General features: G+C 43.5%; 1 protein-coding gene across 6 annotated transcripts in view; it reads left to right on the plus strand.

Annotated features, from left to right (window-relative positions):
- LOC108702563 (protein TANC2) overlaps nucleotides 1-24,919 on the plus strand; it is a 200,926-nt gene that overhangs the window by 123,968 nt on the left and 52,039 nt on the right. The window contains exon 1 of one of the 6 annotated variants that reach the window (XM_041578958.1): nucleotides 10,447-10,663. The exons of the other annotated variants lie outside the window; for them this stretch is intronic. The gene's annotated coding sequence lies outside the window, so the exon portion shown is untranslated. Of the gene's footprint in view, nucleotides 1-10,446; nucleotides 10,664-24,919 lie in introns of those variants that run through there. 6 annotated transcript variants of the gene reach the window in all.

Here is a 24,919-nt window from a genome sequence, read left to right on the forward strand (position 1 = left end):
GGTCACCATGAATGGTCCCTTAAGACCCTTGTATCATGTATCGCCTTGTTTATTGATATAATGTTATAACGGACAGTACCCCATCCCTGTTCTTCTAGGTGTTAATGGTTAATTTGATACTTGGGTATTGCAGTTACCGACAGATGATATTTCCCAGCCTCAACATCATTCTGGTGCTGGCAGACATAGACATGCGCTGCCCGTAAATCGATTTAACCTCCTCACCCTTTCTTTAATTTGCGTCTCCAACTTTGTTAATATTCCACTGGCGTCCCTTGCAGAATAAGCTCATGGATTTAGAATGCAGCAGAAGCTTCCGGAAGACTGCGAGGCATTTGGTAGACGAGCAGTGTAAGGGTGATGCGGAGAAAACGTCAGAGCTGGCAGGAATGTCAACCATCTTCCCTGCACCACGGCAATCAGGCTGTCCCAGTGACGTACATAGGGGACGCTCACACTGATCTTGTAGAAGACATTTGGCTTCTCTCTGCAGTAACTAAACTTGTACAGGAGAAGCTTCCGTACCCCGCAGCTCTCCTCCGCAGCTCTATAGCATTGATCCACCAGCAGCCAAGGCAGGAACGCTCTTCTCGTGATTAAATGAAACAAGAGGCTTGATTTATGTCACAGGCAGACATTAATAAACAGTCAAAGGAACAGGTTCACCTTAACACCCTCAGATACATGCTTGTAGACATGTTAATGCAGGACAGGCCGTGCTTCTAGGCACTTTATTTGTTGGTGTCCAGCCATAACAGTCCAGGTTTTGGTGCAGTTTAACCTCTTTGCTTGTACTTTGGTGACATAGCTCTTGTGAGTTCTCTAAATCTGGATAGCAGGTTCTCTGGTGGCTTCTTCTTCAACTGGAACATCACATGTTCTCTAGGTTCTGTAATATTTACTTACTGTCACCACCATGCTTTGACTTTTTGATGGTTTTCACTAGGTCTCTGATTCATGACCAATAAGTTGGGACCCATAATTGGATCCCCCTACTGTTTATATGGGGATGTTCTGCCACAGTAGTCAATAATTATTAATAAGGTGCATCATTTATTCTCAACCAACTCTTTCGGGGTTGAAAAGCTGAAACCCCTGTGAAAAAGGTTAAGGAACCCTGCACTAGGCAGCAAGTATGGTTGTGTATGTTGTTCCAACTTTTGTTCATATCAAAGGTAACAGTGGTTATATTGTGTTTAAATGATGATGCAGTTGTTGAGCCCAGGAGCCTACAGAGGAAGCAGACCCTGAGGCTGCAGGGGCATAGGAGGTCTTTAAAGGAGAAGTAAAGTGGGTTTAGCACTTGGGCCATAGTTCTGAAAATAGGCATTTTCCCCCAAATCTCACCCTACTTTACTTTCAGGATGAGCCACCTCCTACTACTCGAAGCCCACCCAATTTGAAGCCTATGTGGCAGACAGTATTGTGGTCTGAGACAACCCAAATCCCAAGAACAAGACCGTCATCCAAGAGGTTAGTAAGGCTCCACCAGTGTGTAACTACATATTACTAAGCCCCACAGCAATTTTTTTCAGGCCCCAAACTCTAGAGTTTAATCTGTATTACCAATATTTATTGAAATTGTATATCAATAAAGGAGAAGGAAAGTCGTCTTGCACTTGGGGGTGCCAAATGTTAGGCACCCCCAAGTGATTGTATTACTTACCTGAAACCCCGGGCCGGTGCTCCTATCGGCAGAAAACTGCACAGGTCCGGGGTTATACCAGTGAGCACAATTTCAATAAATATTGGTAATACAGATCAATTTCTTGTGATTTTAGGGCCTGAAAAAAATTGCTGTGGGGCTTAGTAATATGTGGTTACACACTGGTGGAGCCTTACTAACCTCTTGGATGACGGTCTTGTTCTTGGGATTTGGGTTGTCTCAGACCACAAAACCGTCTGCCACATAAGCTTCAAATTGGGTGAGCTTGGAGTAGAAGGAGATGGCTCATCCTGAAAGTAGGGTGAGATTTGGGGGAAAATGCCTATTTTCAGAACTATGGCTGATACCTCTGCTCCTCTTTATCTGTAACCTTATTATAAGCTAAGGGGACCATGACCAAACGTAGGACCTTCAAGGTTGGCTTTAAGAGAAAGTCTTCGAACCACTGCCTTACAGAATTTCATAGCTTTCAACACAACCCTCAGCTCCTTAATCCCCCCTCTTCAAACCGTCTCGTTGTTTGAACGTTTAGTTTGCCTCGAAAAGCCTGAACTTTGCGCTGAATGCTCTGGTGAAAATGTATATAAACTGTTTAATTTCTATTTACCTTTCTCATGAGAATGGAAGGAGGAATCTTCTACCGTCGCTGTAATGTTTCGATCTAAATAGATATATATGTACACAAGTTATTCCACTCCTTATGGTCTTACTTGGCAGAAGAAAGTCAATAAGAAGTTAAATATTGTTCCTTCAGGTTGAGGAGGAGGGGGTACTTTATATCTCCTACTGATTTTGCAGTTATTTTTTGCTTGGTCCTTAATATTGATTGTGAACTCATTGACCATCATCATCATCATCATTACAAACATTTTGCAGAAATGTATATTTTTCTTTGGAAAAAGTAACTTTTTTATTTGGAAGCTTCTGGTGCATTTTCCTTTGCTCATTTATTATACAAATGTTTTTTCTCCCCCCTTTCAAAATGTTACTCTTCTGTCAGTTGAATTCAGAGAGAAAACGGTTTCGGGAAGAAGGAGGTGGGGGGGAGCCAGAAATGCAAAAATAGTTCAGGAGTGGGCGGAGGGAGGAGGAGAATGTCTTGTCAGAGGAAGGTGGGGTCTGGCAACATGGTAGTTGCATTGTCACGGTTCTTTTTTTAAAAAAAATGTTTTTGAAGACGCTCCGAGATCTCATTGCCGGTATTAGTTCACCGTACATTACACATTCGTTTGCCTGGGACACCGTGATGGTTTCCGTGGTGGTCATTGGCTCACATATTGGCTTTATAATAAATACCTTCCATGCATTTCTGAGTACTTTGCTGCTAAATCTTTTTGGGGGACGCAAACGTATAATTAGATTTCTAAATCTTTCTACATCTGCAGCTTCAATGGCATATTCCCATGCACATTGGCATCTCTTTATACTTATCTTGACCCTGGAGAACATATTTACCATTTTCCACTCTTGTTGTCCTTGTTTGTTGCTCATGCCTCTTCCCAAACCCTTCTTATCTGATACCTACTCTTCTAATACTCTCAACATCTGTCAACATCCTTTCCATCGTTTCACTTGAGTTGACCATACATTGGCCAATCAGGTTTGCTGATGGGAGGAACAGACAAGAGAGCATATCCGCTACATGGCCACCTTTCCATGGTTCTTCTTCTTGTCTTTATCGGACATGCACCATGGCCAACAAGGTGCATCAGGAGAAGAAATCATGAAACCTGCCCAATCCCCAAACCAACCATAGTGAAGGGATATCTGTCAGGATTGACAAGCCATTAAACATGGACCATTGATCATACAAAACGTTATTGGTATATGTACGGCCAAGCTTTACTAGTTCTCTAAAATTACAATTTTAATTTGTTCTCATTTCCAATCTTGTATGAAGGTGCTACTGTCTCATCTTGAAGTTCTATTATTTCCTATGCTGCCCCTGTCCTTCCCCTCTGGGGCAACACATTTTTTTTTTCTTTTCACTGAGATTTCGAATTGATTACAGGGGAATTGCATTGCGTTAGGTGCTCCTAATTACACTAACTGCGGGTTAATTAACGAAACAGGAGTTTAGCTGTAAATTTCCTTTGATGTAATTACCGTGATGTATACAGTGACTTTACCTCCTTCACGTTTGACATTTCTTAATTAAGCCCAAGTCCCACTGGGAGAGGCCGCCTTCTGATGGCCATCGTAAATGTTCTGTGTTTGTGGGCCTGGGGTCTTTGGATAATAAGGGATTTCCATTAATATAAGCACAGATCTGCCTCTCGTTACTACCTGCAATTGATAGTTTTTGGGGCTCAGTCGCAAATCCTGGTGTCTCATTTCTTGGCTTGTTTCCTTGGTGTCCAGAGCCTTGAGTTAATTATTTGTCTGTCTCTACTGAAGAAAATGAAAGGAGACGCTAAATCCTATATTGTAGGGCCAGAGGAACAAGTCACTATACCACATGCCTTTACTTCTGTACCAGACTCTAGATTCGGGGTGATTAGTGGCTCTGCAACAAATTTCCTTTTCTTTGGGGCAACTAATCTTCCCGAACTGCCTTCCCACCGGCTAGAATGTAAATCATCAGCGGGATGGCACTCGGAGCGCTCAGTTTTCCTAAGTCGCCCAAAGTTTCCTCCAAGTACCATCCCGCCGGCGATTTACATTTTAGCAGGAGAGGCAGTTTGGGGAGATTAATCGACCTGAAGAAGAGGAGATTTGTCGCCGGGCTCTAATCTCCCCAAATCTGCCCGTATGTCTCTGCCCTAAGGGTCAGGGCACACAGGCAGATTTAGGGAAATTAGACGCCCGGCGACAAATCTCCTCTTCTTCGGTGCGACTAATCTCCCCAAACTGCCTCCCGTCGGCTAGATTTAAATTGCTGGCGGGATGGCAATCGGTGTGCTTTGTTTTCCGAAGTCGCCTGAAGTTTCCTCGTGAGGAAAATGAATCGCTCCGAGTGCCATCCCACCGGTGATTTACATTTTAGCTGGCGGGAAGGCAAGGGAGGCAGTTTGGGGAGATTAGTCGCCCCGAAGAAAAGGAGATTTGTTGCCAGGCGACTAATCTCCCTAAATCTGAACGTGTGCCCTTACCCTTAGAATAAGGGCACACTTGGAGATTCGGGGAGATTTAGTCACCCAGTGACTAATCGCCTCTTCTTTGGGGCGACTAATCTCCCCGAACTGCCTCCCTGTGTCTTCCTGCTTCAATAAAAAATCGTCTGCAGGCGCTTCAATTTCCGAAGTCAATGGAAATTTACTTGTGAGATTAGTCGCCCCAAATAAGAGGCAATTAGTCGCCAGGCGACTAAAATCTCCCCCAATCTCCAGGTGTTCCTTGACCTTTACATGTTTAACAACAACAACAGATATTAAACCTGATGAGAACTGGCCTCCTCTTTCCCCACGTCTATCTGAAGTCCATATGTTTAACAAATCCTCGGTCACGACACACTCTGGTTTAATCCCAAATCTACTTAAGTGTCGGTAAATTCAATGCTAAAATGATCTGCTTGTAAGTGAAAATGTATTAATGAGCGAGTGCATTTATGGAAAGCATTTACCTGTGGGGGTCTTGGGAAGTGCAGTTATCTAAGCCCCAACATGTAAGACCTGGGCCTTCTTACCATAATCTGCATTGAGCACCTTTTGTCTTTTCCTCCACCTTGAAAACAGAAATCTATTCAGTCTGCTGCCTTGAAGATAAAAGATTACACAGGCCCATGCTGGGGTTTCAAGATAAAGTGCCTTGCAAAGTAATTGCTGTTTATTATAGTGAAGATGGATTTATCAACCAAGAGGGTCAATTCTTCACATTTCATTCTAGTGAACACAAGGTTGTCTGTGAGGTCTGGGGCAACATAGAGAAGGCCTGTTATTCCTCCTGTCCCTATACCTTCTATTCCACATCCCTAATCCCTTCCCAGAGACTATTATCCACTGTTACTATAGACACCATCTCTCCCTACTATACCTGCTATCCCACAGTCTCACTCCCTTCCCAGAGACTATTATCCCACTGTTACTATAGACACCATCTCTCCCTACTATACCTGCTATCCCACAGTCACACTCCCTTCCCAGAGACTATTATCCCACTGTTACTATAGGCACCATCTCTCCCTACTATACCTGCTATCCCACAGTCACACTCCCCTCCCAGAGACTATTATCCAATGTTACTATAGGCACCATCTCTCCCTACTATACCTGCTATCTCACAGTCACACTCCCCTCCCAGAGACTATTATCCAATGTTACTATAGGCACCATCTCTCCCTACTATACCTGCTATCCCACAGTCACACTCCCTTCCCAGGGACTATTATCCACTGTTACTATAGGCACCATCTCTCCCTACTATACCTGCTATCCCACAGTCACCCTCCCTTCCCAGAGACTATTATCCACTGTTACTATAGGCACCATCTCTCCCTACTATACCTGCTATCCCACAGTCACACTCACTTCCCAGAGACTATTATACACTGTTACTATAGACACCATCTCTCCCTACTATACCTGCTATCCCACAGTCACACTCCCTTCCCAGAGACTATTATCCACTGTTACTATAGGCACCATCTCTCCCTACTATACCTGCTATCCCACAGTCACCCTCCCTTCCCAGAGACTATTATCCACTGTTACTATAGGCACCATCTCTCCCTACTATACCTGCTATCCCACAGTCACACTCCCTTCCCAGAGACTATTATCCACTGTTACTATAGACACCATCTCTCCCTACTATACCTGCTATCACACAGTCACACTCCCTTCCCAGAGACTATTATCCACTGTTACTATAGACACCATCTCTCCCTACTATACCTGCTATCACACAGTCACACTCCCTTCCCAGAGACTATTATCCACTGTTACTATAGGCACCATCTCTCCCTACTATACCTGCTATCCCACAGTCACCCTCCCTTCCCAGAGACTATTATCCACTGTTACTATAGGCACCATCTCTCCCTACTATACCTGCTATCCCACAGTCACACTCCCTTCCCAGAGACTATTATCCACTGTTACTATAGGCACCATCTCTCCCTACTATACCTGCTATCCTACAGTCACACTCCCTTCCCAGAGACTATTATATACTGTTACTATAGGCACCATCTCTCCCTACTATACCTGCTATCCCACAGTCACACTCCCTTCCCAGAGACTATTATCCACTGTTACTATAGACACCATCTCTCCCTACTATACCTGCTATCCCACAGTCACACTCCCTTCCCATATGGGTGAGAAGCTGTTACTTTTTGTAAATGAAGGAAATTCATGTTGGGGATACAAGAGTTTGCTTTGAAAGCTATGGGGAATGTTCAGGCAGATCTGTCGGCATTGCAGGCAACTATTAGTAGGAGCCTAAGTAAACTATAAATTAAATTATACAAACAGGATCTCATGGATGTACTTGTTAGGACACAATAGGAAAATGAATGCTGAAATGTGAGTGAGGGTTGGTTGTGCACTGGCTCTTGGGCAGAAAGAAAGAAAAATGCAATGGAAGAACAGGGGCAGTGCAGACTCATGGACTTGTAGGATATCAATAGTTTTCCATTTAGAATGTTAAAAAGCTGTTATATTTAATAAGAACGTTGAGGGGGAAGGTGTTACTGTACCTTTAAAAGAAGAATGTGTTCCCCTTGATTCCAGGTGGATGTTCTTTTGGGAACGACGAGTCTCTTTTATTCCATCTATGGAACGGAACTGTGTTTTTAATTGTTATATTCATGTCTCGTGGGTTTTTTCTGTGACCTTTAAGAAAGTATAAACCTTTATTAATGTTATTGCAGATGTAGTAATTAGTATTCTCATCTCCGCTCAATGCCATCTTCTCCCGCACGCAGAATTAAAGGGCCGGGATGGGGCACGTGAGAAGTTGCAGAGAAAAGGCTTTGCCTTTGCAGGAGCTACTGCTTAGAGGTTAAAGGGGAAGTCTGTCTTATTTAGGTTTTGAGTTATATAAACTTGCCCCTTCTCTTCCCCATCAGAGCGGCCAAGCTATAGACTCCAGTCACATGGCAGTTGCAATTGGCCATGTTGCGACCTCCACCTGTGCAGTTGTGCCGTTGGGAGGTTGGTAATTGGATTAGTACATTGGGCAGCCACTCCGGAGAGGGGTCGAGACACCGAGACAAACAAAGCCCTTGTTTTATTAACATTGTGTCTGTTGACTGGTGAGAAACTTCCCATCATTGATATGAATAATTCACCAAAGAGCCGTGTCACAACGAAATGAACCTCACAAGGTGGGTGACCTGCTGTGTGTCGCCTCGTGTTCGGCAGCAGATTGTTATTCCACTGACTGGATCTCTTCATCATTTGCCTTGTGTATCCACTAACCCCAACAGAATACTCGCAAATATTGGAAATGTTCCATCCCCTATTGTCTCCATCGATGAAAGATCTAGTGGGTCTTATGTTCTTTCTTCTCCATCTGTTTAATATACACATATATATATATATATATATATATATATATATATCTATAGGTTTAATATGATCATGTAGAGATATGGATATGTCTGGAACACTGCATTAATCTCTGTGTAGATGTTGCACCCTGGTTCCCTGGAAGTCAGGTCCTTCCATATTGGCTCCTTTACTTGTGATTGAAAGAAATGATTGACTGGTAATGCTAATCCTCATTGATTGTAAATATATTTGAAGCGATTACACAAAAAAGGTGAAGGGTCGCTGTAATGAACCAGCTGATTCCATAGGCCAGGGCCCAAATGTCAGAGGTTAGACTTCTACTCTCTAACATGTTTCCCAAATCTTGAAGGCCCCGTTTGTCTCTAGCAGTTGCTTCTCAATTACACCTTATAGTTTATATAAACAAGCTGCTGTGTAGCCATGGGGGCAGCCATTCAAGCACAGGATACACAGTAGATAACAGATAAGTACTACTATAGTTTATATAAACAAGCTGCTGTGTAGCCATGGGGGCAGCCATTCAAGCACAGGATACACAGTAGATAACAGATAAGTACTACTATAGTTTATATAAACAAGCTGCTGTGTAGCCATGGGGGCAGCCATTCAAGCACAGGATACACAGTAGATAACAGATAAGTACTACTATAGTTTATATAAACAAGCTGCTGTGTAGCCATGGGGGCAGCCATTCAAGCACAGGATACACAGTAGATAACAGATAAGTACTACTATAGTTTATATAAACAAGCTGCTGTGTAGCCATGGGGCAGCCATTCAAGCACAGGATACACAGTAGATAACAGATAAGTACTACTATAGTTTATATAAACAAGCTGCTGTGTAGCTATGGGGCAGCCATTCAAGCACAGGATACACAGTAGATAACTGATAAGTACTACTATAGTTTATATAAACAAGCTGCTGTGTAGCCATGGGGGCAGTCATTCAAGTACAGGATACACAGTAGATAACAGATAAGTACTACTATAGTTTATATAAACAAGCTGCTGTGTAGCCATGGGGGCAGCCATTCAAGCACAGGATACACAGTAGATAACAGATAAGTACCACTATAGTTTATATAAACAAGCTGCTGTGTAGCCATGGGGGCAGCCATTCAAAGGAGAAAATGCTCAGGTTACACAGCAGATAAGCTCTGTAGAACATAATGGTGTTATCGGTTATCCACTATTTCACCTGTGCCATATATTTTTTTTTGAATTTCCCCGATTGCTACACAGCAGCTTGTTTACTGTATATGAACTATAGTAGTATTTCAGAAGCAAACAGATCAGTTTTACCAGTGCAGGGTAACACTGCATTATATTTTTATTACTTACTAAACACTTTCATTTTTTGGTGTTACTGTTCCTTTACTAAGAGTGCACAATTATTATTATTATTATTATTATTATTATTATTATAGCCATGACAATTTAGCTTGACTACTGTATCCTCTCGCTCCCCACTATACTCCCCTCCCATCATGCAATGCTCCTGCCCTGTCTCCCATTATCCTATGGGTCTCCCTTACTCCACATTTGCAGCTGTAAGGCTCAGCTTTGTGCATATTCAATACATTGATGCTTTATTCATGGACCGTTCCATTCTTTGGCTTTGTATCCCTTTGCTCATTAAAACGAAGCAGTTAATTTAGTGGGAATTGCCGTGCCTCCAACTCCCAGCATCCTCAGCTGGTCAGACTGTGCCTAGGTTCCCATGAGCCTTTGCAGTGCGCTGCAGTGAGGATCGATTTGGTAGTGAAGGAGTTAAGGCTCCTGCTTTGTGCCAACTGATACCCTCCTCCTGCCACGGGGCCCACCTGTCGCTCAACTCTCTCCCTCTGCTGATCTCAGTGCCGACTCCTTCCTATTCCCAGGCCTTTCCCACCGACCCCTGCGTCTCCTTTACTGCAATATCCGACTTTCCCTTGATAAAAGCAAAGAGCAGCCCGGTTTATACGGGGCCAACGACAGCTGATTTTAATCTAAATTTTTTTATATATATATATATATATATATATATATATATATATATATATATATATATATATATATATATATATATATATATATATATATATATATATATATATATTCTAATTTGTTCCCAGAATCCATGTCACCACTCCATATATGGTGGTGATTTTTTCCTCTTTGGGTTTCCATGACAACAGGAGCACTGCACCATTCATTACCTAAGGATGGAGCTGCATCTCTCAGTGCTGCTTTTTGCTCCATCCCTCTCCCCTTCCGTGTGATTTCCAACCAAAAGGAGGGTGCGGGGAAGAGGGGAAGACGAGGGGCAGGAGAGGAGCTGAACTGACAGGAGCCTCTCCGGGAGTCCCAGGGAGACGGGGAGTTGTCACTGGAGAGGGAAGGGCTGTATTTTCCGGCTGATTATCCCCAGTCTCTGCGGCCAGGGAGAGAGGGAGCAGCAGGGTGAGCCGGGACCTGTGAATGGGAAACCTCAGTCCTGGGACACCCCCAAAAAGTGCCGCCACCCCGAATCTTCTGCAAGGGCCGTTCCTGCTGTGTATGTAAGTAACCTTCCCAGCGGATCGAGTCGCAACACCTGGCATTGATATGGTTAATCTCCGTTGGAAACTTTTAGCCGGCACCTTAAGGGTAACCTCACGGGAGAATGGGTTTAACCGTTTCACTTTTGTGTCGCTGTTATGTAATGGAGACTATTGTGATATAACTGGGTGATTTATGTGGTTCCTAATGAGCGGAATTCACTGGGGTGCAGCGAGCAGGAACCCCGAGATTGTGTTGAGGGATAAGTGGGGTGGGGATGGGGTACCGCACCTCCAAATCATTGTCTGGCACATGGGGGATGTCATTGGCTTGTGTAGAATTCCTTGTAATGCCCAATGGCTGCAACTCCAGGGATGTGCAAGGCCTTTATGCTTGTGCTGAACTGCAACAGGGCATGCTGGGAGTTGTAGTGTCGTACCTGGGAGATACAGAATTGTGTTTGTGAGTGCTTTATGCTTGAACGCTATTGTGCTCGCCAAGACTATGAGGGACATGGTGCTGTTTATAGTTCAACACTTGGCGCCGTGTTTCACTGCCGTGAAGGAATTTAAACCATGTAAAATGTATTATTGGCTGCAGTTCATTCCAAGCTGCCATTGCTTCCCCTTGTGGGAATTGTCATGGGGCCTAGATTGTTACACGGGAACTGCGCCAAAATTGCGTTTACCTGTCCTGTCTCCCCCGGTCACGTGACAAGTGAAACCACGAAAAAAGGCCCGGGAGTCCTGCAGCCATGGCAGGTGCAAGTCTAAAGGAAAAATGCCAGTATGTTTAGGCCTTGGTTGTTTGCCACGGGCTCCTTATTAGTTGCCATAATTATAAGGGGGCATCTCCACCCACAGGCGGCAACTGAAAACATTATCCATGTACCCTGTGATTTTCTTATTGATCAGCTGGTTCTACTACATTGATTCAGGAGTAGGAACCAGCAGTGCAGGGAATATCAACTACCAGCAATCGCATATCACTAAACATTTTGAATTCATGCATATTGCAGAGTTGCATAGAATGACTTCCATTATGCACAAGGGACTGGAAGGGGCACGGGTGCTGCCATACTCATTCCTCTCCCAGGAAAAAAGAACAGGTCATTCCTAAAAAGACGTGTGTCTGAATTAGCTTTGGTTATTATAATTCATTAATGCTCCTTAGGATGAATTGGTAGCCTTAATTAGATATTGAGTTGCCGAATGATCAGCAGGGGTGTTGTATAGAGCCAGAGTCCAGCACAAGAGCAAACTGGCTCCCAGTATCCGACGACCTTTCCTAGTTGAGATTTATCAGCCAGTCCATTGGGAATGTGCTGTGTTTCCCTGAGCTCAGTCGCTGCCCCTGCTGATTGCTACATCCTCCCTCCTCTTCTTCTATTGTTTTCCTCCTCCTTATAATCCTCCTTATATTGTACGGCTTCTCCTTTAATGTTTCCATTTGCAATAGGGTCGCTTATACCCTTAGGGTCAGGGCACACGCTCAGATTCGGGGAGATTAGTCGCCCGGCGAAAATCTCCTCTTCGGGGCAACTAATCTCCCCGAACTGCCTCCCGCCGGCCAGAATGTAAATCGCAGGATGGCAATCAGACCTTCCTATATATTTATCTTTATTCCCTATTAATAACATTGGGATCACTGACCTTCCTATATATTTATCTTTATTCCCTATTAATAACATTGGGATCACTAACCTTCCTATATATTTATCTTTATTCCCTATTAATAACATTGGGATCACTGACCTTCCTATATATTTATCTTTATTCCCTATTAATAACATTGGGATCACTGACCTTCCTATATATTTATCTTTATTCCCTATTAATAACATTGGGATCACTGACCTTCCTATATATTTATCTTTATTCCCTATTAATAACATTGGGATCACTGACCTTCCTATATATTTATCTTTATTCCCTATTAATAACATTGGGATCAACCATCATTTTTACCGGCCAGGTGACAACCTTATCTGCCCCCCCCATATCCCATGGAAAATTCTCTTTATTGTAACACAATGTGCTTATCATCTGTGGGTGGCAAACACAATTATATTGTTTCCCTCCTGGACAAATAACCCCCTTTATTTCACTGCTTGTCTTCTGTCTTTTCTGCTTCATTGTTCTAAATGCTTTGCTGTTAGAGATAGGTATATATATATATATATATATATATATATATATATATATATATATATATATATATATATATATATATATATAAATCTGTTCAGTTTGTTTGGCTGAAAGAACCAAAAACCACAAAGGTGTAAATAAATATTGCTGATTCTTAAATCAGTGTAGAAGAAGACTGTTCTTCCCATTGCTTCAGGAGTCAGGAGCAGCAGTGCAGAGGATATACATGAGTTACAAACCACTGAGAATGTTTAACATGTGTTGAAAAGTTGCTCTGAATAACATGTTTTTGGGTGGCGAACTTAGGGGACTGTTCCTGCTGAATTGTGCTTAGTACAGGGAATACCTATGTTGCCATAGTTTTATGGGATCTCTCTGTACAGACTATGAGCAAACTTAGGGGACTGTTCCTGCTGAATTGTGCTTAGTACAGGGGATACCTATGCTGCCATAGTTTTATGGGATCTCTCTGTACAGACTATGAGCAAACTTAGGGGACTGTTCCTGCTGAATTGTGCTTAGTACAGGGAATACCTATGCTGCCATAGTTTTATGGGATTTCTCTGTACCGACTATGAGCAAACTTAGGGGACTGTTCCTGCTGAATTGTGCTTAGTACAGGGGAATACCTATGTGTCATAGTTTTATGGGATCTCTCTGTACAGACTATGAGCAAACTTAGCGGACTGTTCCTGCTGAATTGTGCTTAGTACAGGGGAATACCTATGCTGCCATAGTTTTATGGGATCTCTCTGTACCGACTATGAGCAAACTTAGGGGACTGTTCCTGCTGAATTGTGCTTAGTACAGGGGATACCTATGCTGCCATAGTTTTATGGGATCTCTCTGTACAGACTATGAGCAAACTTAGGGGACTGTTCCTGCTGAATTGTGCTTAGTACAGGGAATACCTATGCTGCCATATTTTTATGGGATTTCTCTGTACCGACTATGAGCAAACTTAGGGGACTGTTCCTGCTGAATTGTGCTTAGTACAGGGAATACCTATGCTGCCATATTTTTATGGGATTTCTCTGTACCGACTATGAACAAACTTAGGGGACTGTTCCTGCTGAATTGTGCTTAGTACAGGGGAATACCTATGCTGCCATATTTTTATGGGATCTCTCTGTACAGACTATGAACAAACTAAGGGGACTGTTCCTGCTGAATTGTGCTTAGTACAGGGAATACCTATGCTGCCATAGTTTTATGGGATCTCTCTGTACCGACTATGAGCAAACTTAGGGGACTGTTCCCCAGTTCCGCCAGGGCCCCTGGGTGGTTTGCCCAGGCCAGCAATAAATAGCATGGTCCTCTAATGCCTTTTGTATTCATGGGCTCATCCATGATGTGGGTCATGGCCTTCAGGATTTCCACCAAGATCTCTTTCTGAAGGTTCCATATCACCAGCTGCATCGGTTACATCACAAGAGGTTATGTGAAGTTGGCATGTTCGTGTGTAAGACGTGTTCATGAATGAGTTCAGGGTTTCTTGGTGATTGGGACCAGGACTTATCTGAGTTAAAGTAGAGGTTGGGTTGAAGCCATGTGAGATAAACAAGGACTTCATGAGGTTTGTTAAATGGATCTCCGTGACAGAAAGACTAGATTATCAGTTCTTAGCCCCCAGGAATTCATCATTGCTGTTTTATTATGATACACTATAAAGAAATGTACTTTATTTGGGAGCAGAAAGGTGGTCTTGAAAGCTGATACATGGCACAGGCTGGGATTATCCTCTCCTGGGTGGTGCAGACTGGCCGTAATCGGATTTGATGCGATGAATCCATTTTTAATACCATGACAGGTAGTGTAAAGCCTTAATTGGTTCAAATGATCATATTTTGTTTTATTAACCCAAGCTGTGCCTGTGCTGGGAGAGATGGCATTTGTATATGGAAAGAAGGATTACCCATAGGGAGGCCATTAGAGTAGTAGACATTATTTTAGATGTCTTGAGACTCACTGTTGACCTTTGAATGCTCTAGTCCAGTGATCCCTAACCAGTAGCTCATGAGTAACATGTTGCTCTCCAGCCCCTTGGATGTTGCTTCCAGTGGCCTCAAGGCAGGTGCTTATGTTTGAATTCCAGGCTTGGAGGCAAGTTTTGGTTGTATAAAAACCAGGTGCACTGCCAACCAGAGCCTCAATGTATGTTGCCAATCCACATAGGGGCTACCAAATGACCAATCACATCACTTATTTGGCACCCCAAGAAAATTTTTCATGCTTGTGTTGTTTCCAAACTCCTTTAACTTCTGTCTAGTCAAGTAAAGAAAAATACGGTCAACAACCAGCAACAGGCCTGCTGAAGATCAGCCCATGTGGTTGCCCTTGATAGATGAACTTAGTCATGGTGGCACTAGGAGACTTTTGCTTGGAAGTCCCATCACTTTATTAACCTGCAGTAGGATCTATGGCTTCAGTATCCTGGGTTTCATTATAGACCAGTCAGGGGTGAGATGCTTCTCATCAGTCTAGAGTTGGTTCTTGGTATGACCGGCATCCCACGTGCCCCCAGCTGATTCGCTTTACAAATGACAGTGACAAAGTCCGTGTTCCGTACATGATGAGCGACACGGATCATTACACAGCAGCAGAGCAATGACTCAATCTCCATTCATTTGCTGGGACCAGGGAAGCAGAACTGGGGCCTTGTTGTTGTGTCGGTGTCTGGCAGAGATTTGATGCTTCCGCTGGATTGTTGGTCTTCAGTAAGAGGCGACCAGATCAGTTTATGGGATGCAGAGAGGCAACTATTAGAATATTATTGCCCGATGCTGCTGGGAGTTGCAGGCTTGTGTTGAAAGAACTGCTCACTCTCTCTCTGGGAGGGGGGTTCTTGTCCTTTTTTGACCTTTCCATAGCAGCTGCCAGTGGTTTGACAATAAAAACCCTCCCCTTCTTAGCAGCTTGGTACTGGAACCTCGCCATGTTGCCTCTTCAACAGCTGCCGTGTGACTGTTCTCCACAGTCGGAGATTATCCGTGTCGCCTGATTGTGATCATCACACCCCTGCCGAACCCGACTTTGATCTGATCCCAAACCCTTTCACAGGTACATGTTGCAGGAACGTGCCGGCATGCAGATGGAATGTTCTGCTGTGGGTCGTTAAAGGAAAACTATACCCCCCAAACAATGTAGGTCTCTATTAAAAGATACTGAGTAATACAGCTCATGTGTAAAACCCTGCTTCATGTAAATGAACCATTATCATAATAATATACTTTTTTTAGTAGTATGTGCCATTGGGTAATCATAAATAGAAAATTGCCATTTTAAAAAATAAGGGCCACCCCTGAGATCGTACGATTCACTGTGCACACATACAAACCACATGTAAGGTCACATGAGCCAATTAACAGACAGAGTTCTGCCTTTTGCTTCCTCACTTCTTCCTGTTACAGTTAGAGTTGTAGTATTTCTGGTCAGGTGATCTCTGAGGCAGCACAGATAGAGTCACGAAATGGTGGTTCAAGGCAAGAGATGTAAAAGGGCAATATTTATGTAAATATATATTCCAGTTTGGTAAGATTCTTTAATATGTCATTCAATTTGATATAAACTATCTATTGCTTAAGTATTCATTTTGGGGGTATTGTTTTCCTTTAACCATTAAATTGGGCTTGAATTTATCTTGCCATGCGTTCTCTGGAATTTTACATGAAGCTGAACCCAACATTTATCCTGCCATATGGTCTGGGGGATGATATGTGGAATACTAGGTAGGAATGTGTATAGAGGACTGCGCCTACTAGTCAATGTGGTCCTTGATCTGATGGGAAATCAAATCTGCCCAATTGACATCCCAGCAATCTTTGGCCAGATATCAGTCGGGAGGGCCCCATATGCGCGCAGATAAGATGTTGAATCAGTCTTAAAGGGATACTGTCATGGAAAAAAAAGGTTTATCAAAACACATCAGTTAATAGTGCTGCTCCAGCAGAATTCTGCACTGAAATCCGTTTCTCTAAAGAGCAAACAGATTTTTTTTATATTTAATTTTGAAATCTGACATGGGGCTAGACATATTGTCAGTTTTCCAGTTGCCCCAGTCATGTGACTTGTGCTTTGATAAACTTCAGTCACCCTTTACTGCTGTACTGCAAGTTGGAGTGATATCACCCCCCCCCCCAGCAGCCTAACAACAGAACAATGGGAAGGTAACGATAGCAGCTCCCTAACACAAGATAACAGCTGCCTGGTAGATCTAAGAACAGCACTCAATAGTAAAATCCAGGTCCCACTGAGACACATTCAGTTACATTGAGTAGGAGAAACAACAGTCTGCCAGAAAGCAGTTCCATCCTAAAGTGCTGGCTCTTTCTGAAAGCACATGACCAGGCAAAATGACCTGAGATGCACCTACACACCAATATTACAACTAAATACACTTGTTGGTTCACGAATTACATTTTATATTGTACAGTGAATTATTTGCAGTGTAAACAATGTCATTTAGAAAGTTTAAATCTGCCAGTGTATGGGTCAATATTGATCAGAGCCAAAATCTTCCCATGCATTCTGTAGGGAGGGCAGGTGAATGACTTTAAAGGGTGTTAAACCCAAGAACTAAATGATGCTGTTGCTACAAAGAGAAAGGAATCTACTGGCAGTGCAATCCTCCCCCTCCCCCGCTGGTCCAAACCAATGTTTTTAGCACAAAATTATACTTTAGAGGCTCTTAAATTGATGGAAGCAGCAAATTCACAGGCCACACAGATACATTAATAAAAAAGAGGGGCCAAGTCCCCGACTGCAGATATATAGAGTGTGTGCGGGCCCGTGATTTTGCTGCTACTATTGAGGGGCCTTGCCGGGGCCAATGGAGAACCAGCACCACCATTGCAGGAAAGTGAAGAGGCGGTTGAGCGGTAGATATAACACATTCTTTAATTGATGGAGCCATCAGAACGTTGCTATTTCTGGCCTGGTTCCTCCGTTGGAATGTATCCTATTGAGTATAATTCTTGAAGGCGTAGAACTCCCTGGTGCTTTGGGAATATCTGGCAGTGATAGGAGGGTTTCACTGAATCCTCAATTCACTTTAGATTCCTCAATCACCTGCAGAACTGAATGGGAACCCTGCTAGAGGATTTGGTGTCTGGCCGTATCCAGAAATGATACTCCATAGACCAGTGGTCCCCAACCAGTAGCTCGCGAGCAACATGTTGCTCTCCAACCCCTTAGATGTTGCTCCCAGTGGCCTCAAAGCAGGAGCTTATTTTTGAATTCCAGGCTTGGAGGCAAGTTTTGGTTGTATAAAAACCAGGTGTACAGCCAAACAGAGCCTCCTGTAGGCTACCAGTTCACATAGGGGGTACCAAACAGCCAATTACAGCCCTTATTTGACATCCCCATGGACTTTCTCATGCTTGAGTTGCTCTCCAACTCTTTTTACATTTAAATGTGGCTCACGAGTAAAAAAGGTTGGGGACCCCTGCCATAGACCGTTATGCTGCTGGGGGGCTCATTTAAGGCAAAGTGATGTATCTGCTTGAATGACGCTAATTATATAATGAGGATCAGCAGTGGAAGTGTCTGTGATGGGAATTTAGTGGTGACCTTATCTACCATCATTCTGCTTCGGGTTCAATGGTTTATTGTCGTCTCTACCCAGAATGCACTGCGTGCCGGGTCCCTTTGATAAGGTCGTTACCTACCCCCACAGCCGTGCGCGCAATGCATTAGTCGTTCTTGTGATTGCGACACTCGAGTACACCCACTCCCTCCTGCTGCACAGACTCTTCGCATCAAAAGTGCCTCCTTTATGGCTTCATTATCATCCCCTATGTGCTCCTCTCTGTCGCTGGGTTTTTTTTTTAGTAATGGGATGTTTCTGCGTTGCTATGGAGAGCGAGGTTGCTCTGCTGAGGTCACGGGTTGTCATTTAACTCCTCTTTTTTTTTTTTTTTTTTTTTTGTTTAATGGGTCATAAATGAAATTGGGATTATTGTTCTCCTTTGTATTGTGTGATCTATAGTCAATGCTCTGGGGTTTGATGGCATCTCAATGCACCATTCACTAGAAAGGGAATAAATCAGAGCAGACCTTTCACCCTCCTATTGTGATGATCAACTTTACTAACAGCAGGTGGGACTTCACTCCTGTACCCCCTGCATAATCTCTGTTTGATCTTCTCTTATCTGTCCTTGGCCTGGGTCTATCAGGGTGGTTCCTCTCCTCCATGTTTCTATACCTTGCCCAATATATACAATACCACAATGTTGGGTCTCACAAAACCAGATGCAGATCTGATTTACCCATTGAAACAACCACTGTGGGAATCCTGGAGCGACTGCCAGGTCCATGGTTGTGGTGGTGGCTCCAGGTTTCTCCACCATCAGTAGGCCCAGTGGCTCATCATTCATCAGAAGAGGTAGGATGAACACATTGGCACCCATGTGGAGGTGCAGGAGCATGTTCGGACTCAGATGCCATGATTTGTGTCAACGTGCTCTCTCCGTTTTTAGACCTCTTGCTGGTACCCCTCTATGTTCTAGCTGTAGGAAGGAGGTCCATAAGAACAGATAAAAATGAAGGCCATTGTGTAGTCATCCCAGTGGTAGTATAAACCAATGCATACATTTGAAAGTGGACTGGATAGAAGCCGTGAAGGTGCCACCTTTGAGTTTATCCTTGGGGTTATTTTGGGAGTCAGTGTACATCACTCCCATGATTATGGTTCCTATAGATTAAATGAAGTCTGTAATTAGGAATGGATCTCTGTAGCTGTAAACATAATATGAAGCAGAGACTCCTGGGGAGTAGATAGTATTCCTGGCTCCACTGGGTTTCTTGCAAACAATAGGACCCCTGACTGTGTTTGGCTTGTGGATTTAAAGATTGCCATACACCTAGAGATCCGCTCGTTTGGTGATTTCTCCAAACAAGTGAATCGCTCCCCAATATGCAAAATTGGGCTGATCCAATCGTGGGCCCTAGAGCCCAATGATCAGATCATAATGGGCGGTCGGATCTCGGGATTGCATCAACGAACAGATGCAGTCCTCAATCTGACCGGATTTTTACCCTTGTCCGATTGACATCTGGCCTACTCTCGGCCAAATATCGATTGAGGAAGCCTGTCGGAGGGCCCCACATATGGGCCAATAAGCTGCCGACTCGTTCTGTCAGCAGCTTTTATCGGCCCTTGTAAGACAGTGCTGAGCTGTGGGCAGGGAAAGCAGTGTAAGTAACAGTAAGGGGTATTAGTGTATTATAAATTGTACTGAGTATCTTTCTAAATACATTTCCCTGATCGTTATGGTCAGTACTGGAGGGTTGTGCCCGCAGAAGCAGGAGAACTAAATGGATACAGCTTTATTTCTGGGAAGTGCCCTTGGGGGTGTCGAAGAAGTTCATCCATCATTTTCCATGGCATCTTTTTCTCCTTGGAACGAGGAGGGGGGCACCTAGACGAACCCAATGCAGAGACGTTGAGTAACTTGCTGGCGTAGACCTTGGCAGCGAGATTGATGGCTCTGCCTTTGAAACTTCCGTTATGCACTCAGAGTTGTTCGTATGGTCCCCTCGTGCGCGTTACTGAACGTCGACCTGATTAATGGCTTCTCCGTCACCGAACGATGGGATGTGAGGAGCTTAGAGATTGGCAGAATCCTTTCGCTGAAGAGAACATTGATTTGCTCTTTGAGTTTTATCCGCAGTACTGTGAGCCAGGTGTTCCCGTGGAAGGAGGAGGTACTTGCTGGAGACTCCAGGTTTGCAGATGCTCTTGGGGTATTCAGAAGATCTGTGGAGTTCTTGTCCTGTGAGTCTTCACTACTGTCCTTTAAATTAAAGACAATCTATCACAGGGGGTTTCCCCTGAATTACAACCCCTTCCAGGCCTTCAGCTGTTGAAAAATGATTAGAAGGTATAAGCAGTGGTCCCCAACCAGTAGCTCATGAGTAACATGTTGCTCCCCAACCCCTTGGATGTTGTTCCCAGTGGCCTCAAAGCAGGTGCTTATGTTTGAATTCCAGGCTTGGAGGCAAGTTTTGGTTGCATAAAAACAATGTACTGAAAAACAGAGTCTCCTGTAGGCTGCCAGTCCACATAGGGATTACCAATAGCCAATCACAGCTTTTATTTGGCACCCCCTTAGAACTGTTTTCATGCTTATGTTGCTCCCCAACTTGTACATTTTAATGTGGCTCACAGGTGAAAAAAGGTTGGGGGTCTCTGGTATAGAGGAAAGGTCCTCATCCATCTGTCATTGTAAGTTCCAAGCCAAAAAGCCTGCACCTTATCCCCAACATTGATAGCAGCCCCTGCTTTTGGGTAGTGACTTTCTAGCTCCAGTTGCCTTGAAATAGGTCTCTCCAAACCTAGCTCTTCAGAGCATGGACACAATAGGAGTAGACCATAGGTCTGTAGGGAAGTATGGCTTCTGATTGGTCACTCCTATTATTCCTTGGTTAGTTTTACACCCCTAATATGTTTTCCCCCAGTAGTTCTGGCATCTCTGTGCTGGCCAGGTACAGGTGGAGTCACCAGATGCTGCTCTGCATAGTTCTCAAGTTCTAAATAGTAACACAGTAAGTTAGGTTGAAAAAATACACACATCCATCAAGTTCAATCTTTTAACTTTTTTAACTGCCAGTTGATCCAGTGGAAAGCCAAAAAACCCCATCTGAAGCCTCTCCAATTTGTCTCAGAGGAGTAAAATTCCTTCCTGACTCCAAGATGGCAATGGGACCAGTCCCTGGATCAACTTGTACTATAGAATCTAAACTAGAGATGGTAAGAACTGTGCAGAGTAGTGTCTGGAGATGTTGCTTGCATCAGATTAAAAACCTTCTCCTTCTGGCAGATCCTGCATCTCAGCTCTGCTGGGGAAGAAGCAGGATACTAGCGATATAAAACTGCTAATGCCATAAAAGTGCAAAATTTATGTAAACTGCATAAGTACTGGGAAGAACAGTCTGAGCAGTGTTTAGTGGAGGGTTTAGATCCCGTTTAATGGATATTTTGTTATCACACTGTCATTTGAAGCTGTCATCGGGACCTAAAATAGAAATGAATAGAATGTGCAAGTTACTCACAGAAGATGCAAAGTATAATAGGGGCACATCACCTGCACAAGGGAGGGAATTATTCCTTCCAGCAGCACCATATTAGTCGCTTTGTGTCTCTCTGACGTCCCTGATGTTTAATTGCAGATTTTAGCCGTTCCATTGATTTACCAAGCAGGTTCCCTCCTGCTATAGAACTGCTAATCTATTAAGCTGGTAGGTGTGATTGCAGGTGTTCCAGCGCATGGTGGTCTGGTTTTCTGTGCAATAAGCCAATCCAACGTCATTCACATGTGTATACGAAGGCGACTATAGCAGCGGCATGTTTTATTATGGCTCCTCTCTGATGCATTGGCCACTTGCTCATTGAAGGAGAACTAAAGCCTAACTAAAGAAGTAGCTAGAAATGTTGTACATTATAATTTTTGCTTCTGTACCAGCCCAAGGCAACCACAGCCCTTTAGCAGTAAAGATCTGTGTCTCCAAAGATGCCCCAGTAGCTCCCCATCTTCTTTTCTGCTGATTCACTGCACATGCTCTGTGCTGCTGTCACTTACTGAGCTTAGGGAGCCACTCACAATATACAGTACACATAGAATAGAAATGTCACAATATAAGGCTGATTAGTAATTAATACAGATAATTACTACATGGCAGCACAGAAACCAGTGCAATTAGCATCAGAATTTAATAATCAGCAAACCTGTAGCATCAGCTTATATTACAGACCAACCTCATTTTCTGCTGGATAATTAGTGACGAGCCCTAAGCTTAGTTGGGATTGCTGAATCCTGCTTATAGGTTTATAGACATTTCTTTCCAAAGTTTCTTTTTCCTTTTTTTGTAATTTTTGAATGATTTGCCGACTCTTTCCAGATTTCGATTGAGGGGTCACTGACCCCATCTAAAAAGTAAATGATCTGTAAGGCTAAAAGTGTATTGTTATTATCACTTTTTACTTATTCTTCTGACTCTTTCCAGATTTGAAACGAGGGGTCACTGACCCCATCTAAAAAGTAATAATCTGTAAGGCTACAAGTGTGTTGTTATTGTTACTTATTATTTATTACTTTCTATTCAGGCCTCTCCTGTTCATATTCCAGTCTCTTATTGAAATCAGTGCATGGTTGCTAAGAGAGTTTAGACCCTAGCAACAACATTGCAAACTGGAGAGCTGCTGAATAAAAAGCCAAATAACTCCAAAAACTGCAAATAATAAGAAATTAAAACCAACTGCAAATTCTCTCCGACTAACCCTCTCTACATCATGAACGACCCCTTTGATCATAGCAAAAGAAAACAGAAGAAGAGGGGTATACTCACAGTTCACCCCAGTCCGAGGGTGCATATTCATAAGAAAAAAACAACAATTGTGAGTCCAAAAAAAGTAAATCAAAAAGTAATAAAAAAGTACAAAAATGTTTATTAGGACATAATGGATAAAGGCCTGACGCGTTTTGTGCCTATTAGAGCACTCATATTCAACCCCTTTCATCACTGGATTCTAGGTCAGACCCAGCCTTGCAGAGAATACAAACAGCCCAGACAGTAGTGATGCACTGAGGGGAATTTCCCAATTGGAACCCGCCCTAACCTGCACCTTCTCAACCTGGGCCTAACCCAATCTTTATACCCACGACCCACCTCCAGTGATGACATCAGAAGGGTAACGTTGGAAAAGACCAACCCACAGGATTCAGACATTCCTGCCAGGCAGATACTGATTGCTGTACCACTTACAATCTCTAGTAACAATGTAGCAGAAGCCAACGGATTTCTTTATGACATAGTATGGGAAGTGTGTATTGCTTTGCTCTACAGGAAGGGTATATACTATATAGCTCCGCTGTTAAACCTTATATTAAGCGTCTATAGCTTTGCCATCCATGTTTGCGTGTGATGTTCCACTTCTTGGGAGAATCAATAACTTAGCTATTGGATTTGACTCCTCCAGAAGAATTTCTAGTGACCCAGGGGGTTAAACAGATCTCTTCTTCTTTATTGCAAACCTGCCGAGCCGTAAATTGTTCTCATAAAAGCTTCAGGCATCCCCAGTGCGTTTCTCAATCTGATTTTCAGCTCCGTCATTTGGGCTCTATTAGTTGTTTCACCATCCCAGTAGCCATCTGTAGTGCGGCATGAACATTCACTCCCACACTTCCGGGACCTGCTCAAATCCTGTTATGTGCCTGGTGCTGAGATAGGTAGGAGCAGCTTTAACGCACGGAATCTCTCAATATCATCACCTCTCCGTGCCTTGGTCATTTATACAGACATTCAGGGTTATTTATTTGGAAAGCGATATCTCACTGCTGCCAGGATTCTTTCATTTATTGCTCAGTGATGGAGATAGGCATGACTGTGTGTTTTGTGTGTTCTGACCAGCACATGCAGTGGGATTATAGTCTCTGGGAAGGGAGTGTGACTGTGGGATAGCAGGTATAGTAGGGAGAGATGGTGTCTATAGTAACAGTGGATAATAGTCTCTGGGAAGGGAGTGTGACTGTGGGATAGCAGGTATAGTAGGGAGAGATGGTGTCTATAGTAACAGTGGGATAATAGTCTCTGGGAAGGGAGTGTGACTGTGGGATAGCAGGTATAGTAGGGAGAGATGGTGCCTATAGTAACAGTGGATAATAGTCTCTGGGAAGGGAGTGTGACTGTGGGATAGCAGGTATAGTAGGGAAAGATGGTGTCTATAGTAACAGTGGGATAATAGCCTCTGGGAAGGGATTGTGACTGTGGGATAGCAGGTATAGTAGGGAGAGATGCTGCCTATAGTAACAGTGGATAATAGTCTCTGGGAAGGGAGTGTGACTGTGGGATAGCAGGTATAGTAGGGAGAGATTGTGCCTATAGTAACAGTGGGATAATAGCCTCTGGGAAGGGATTGTGACTGTGGGATAGCAGGTATAGTAGGGAGAGATGCTGCCTATAGTAACAGTGGATAATAGTCTCTGGGAAGGGAGTGTGACTGTGGGATAGCAGGTATAGTAGGGAGAGATTGTGCCTATAGTAACAGTGGGATAATAGCCTCTGGGAAGGGATTGTGACTGTGGGATAGCAGGTATAGTAGGGAGAGATGCTGCCTATAGTAACAGTGGA

The sequence above is a fragment of the Xenopus laevis genome, chromosome 9_10S (genome assembly GCF_017654675.1).
Source record: "Xenopus laevis strain J_2021 chromosome 9_10S, Xenopus_laevis_v10.1, whole genome shotgun sequence".
In the NCBI taxonomy this organism is placed as follows: Eukaryota; Metazoa; Chordata; class Amphibia; order Anura; family Pipidae; genus Xenopus; species Xenopus laevis.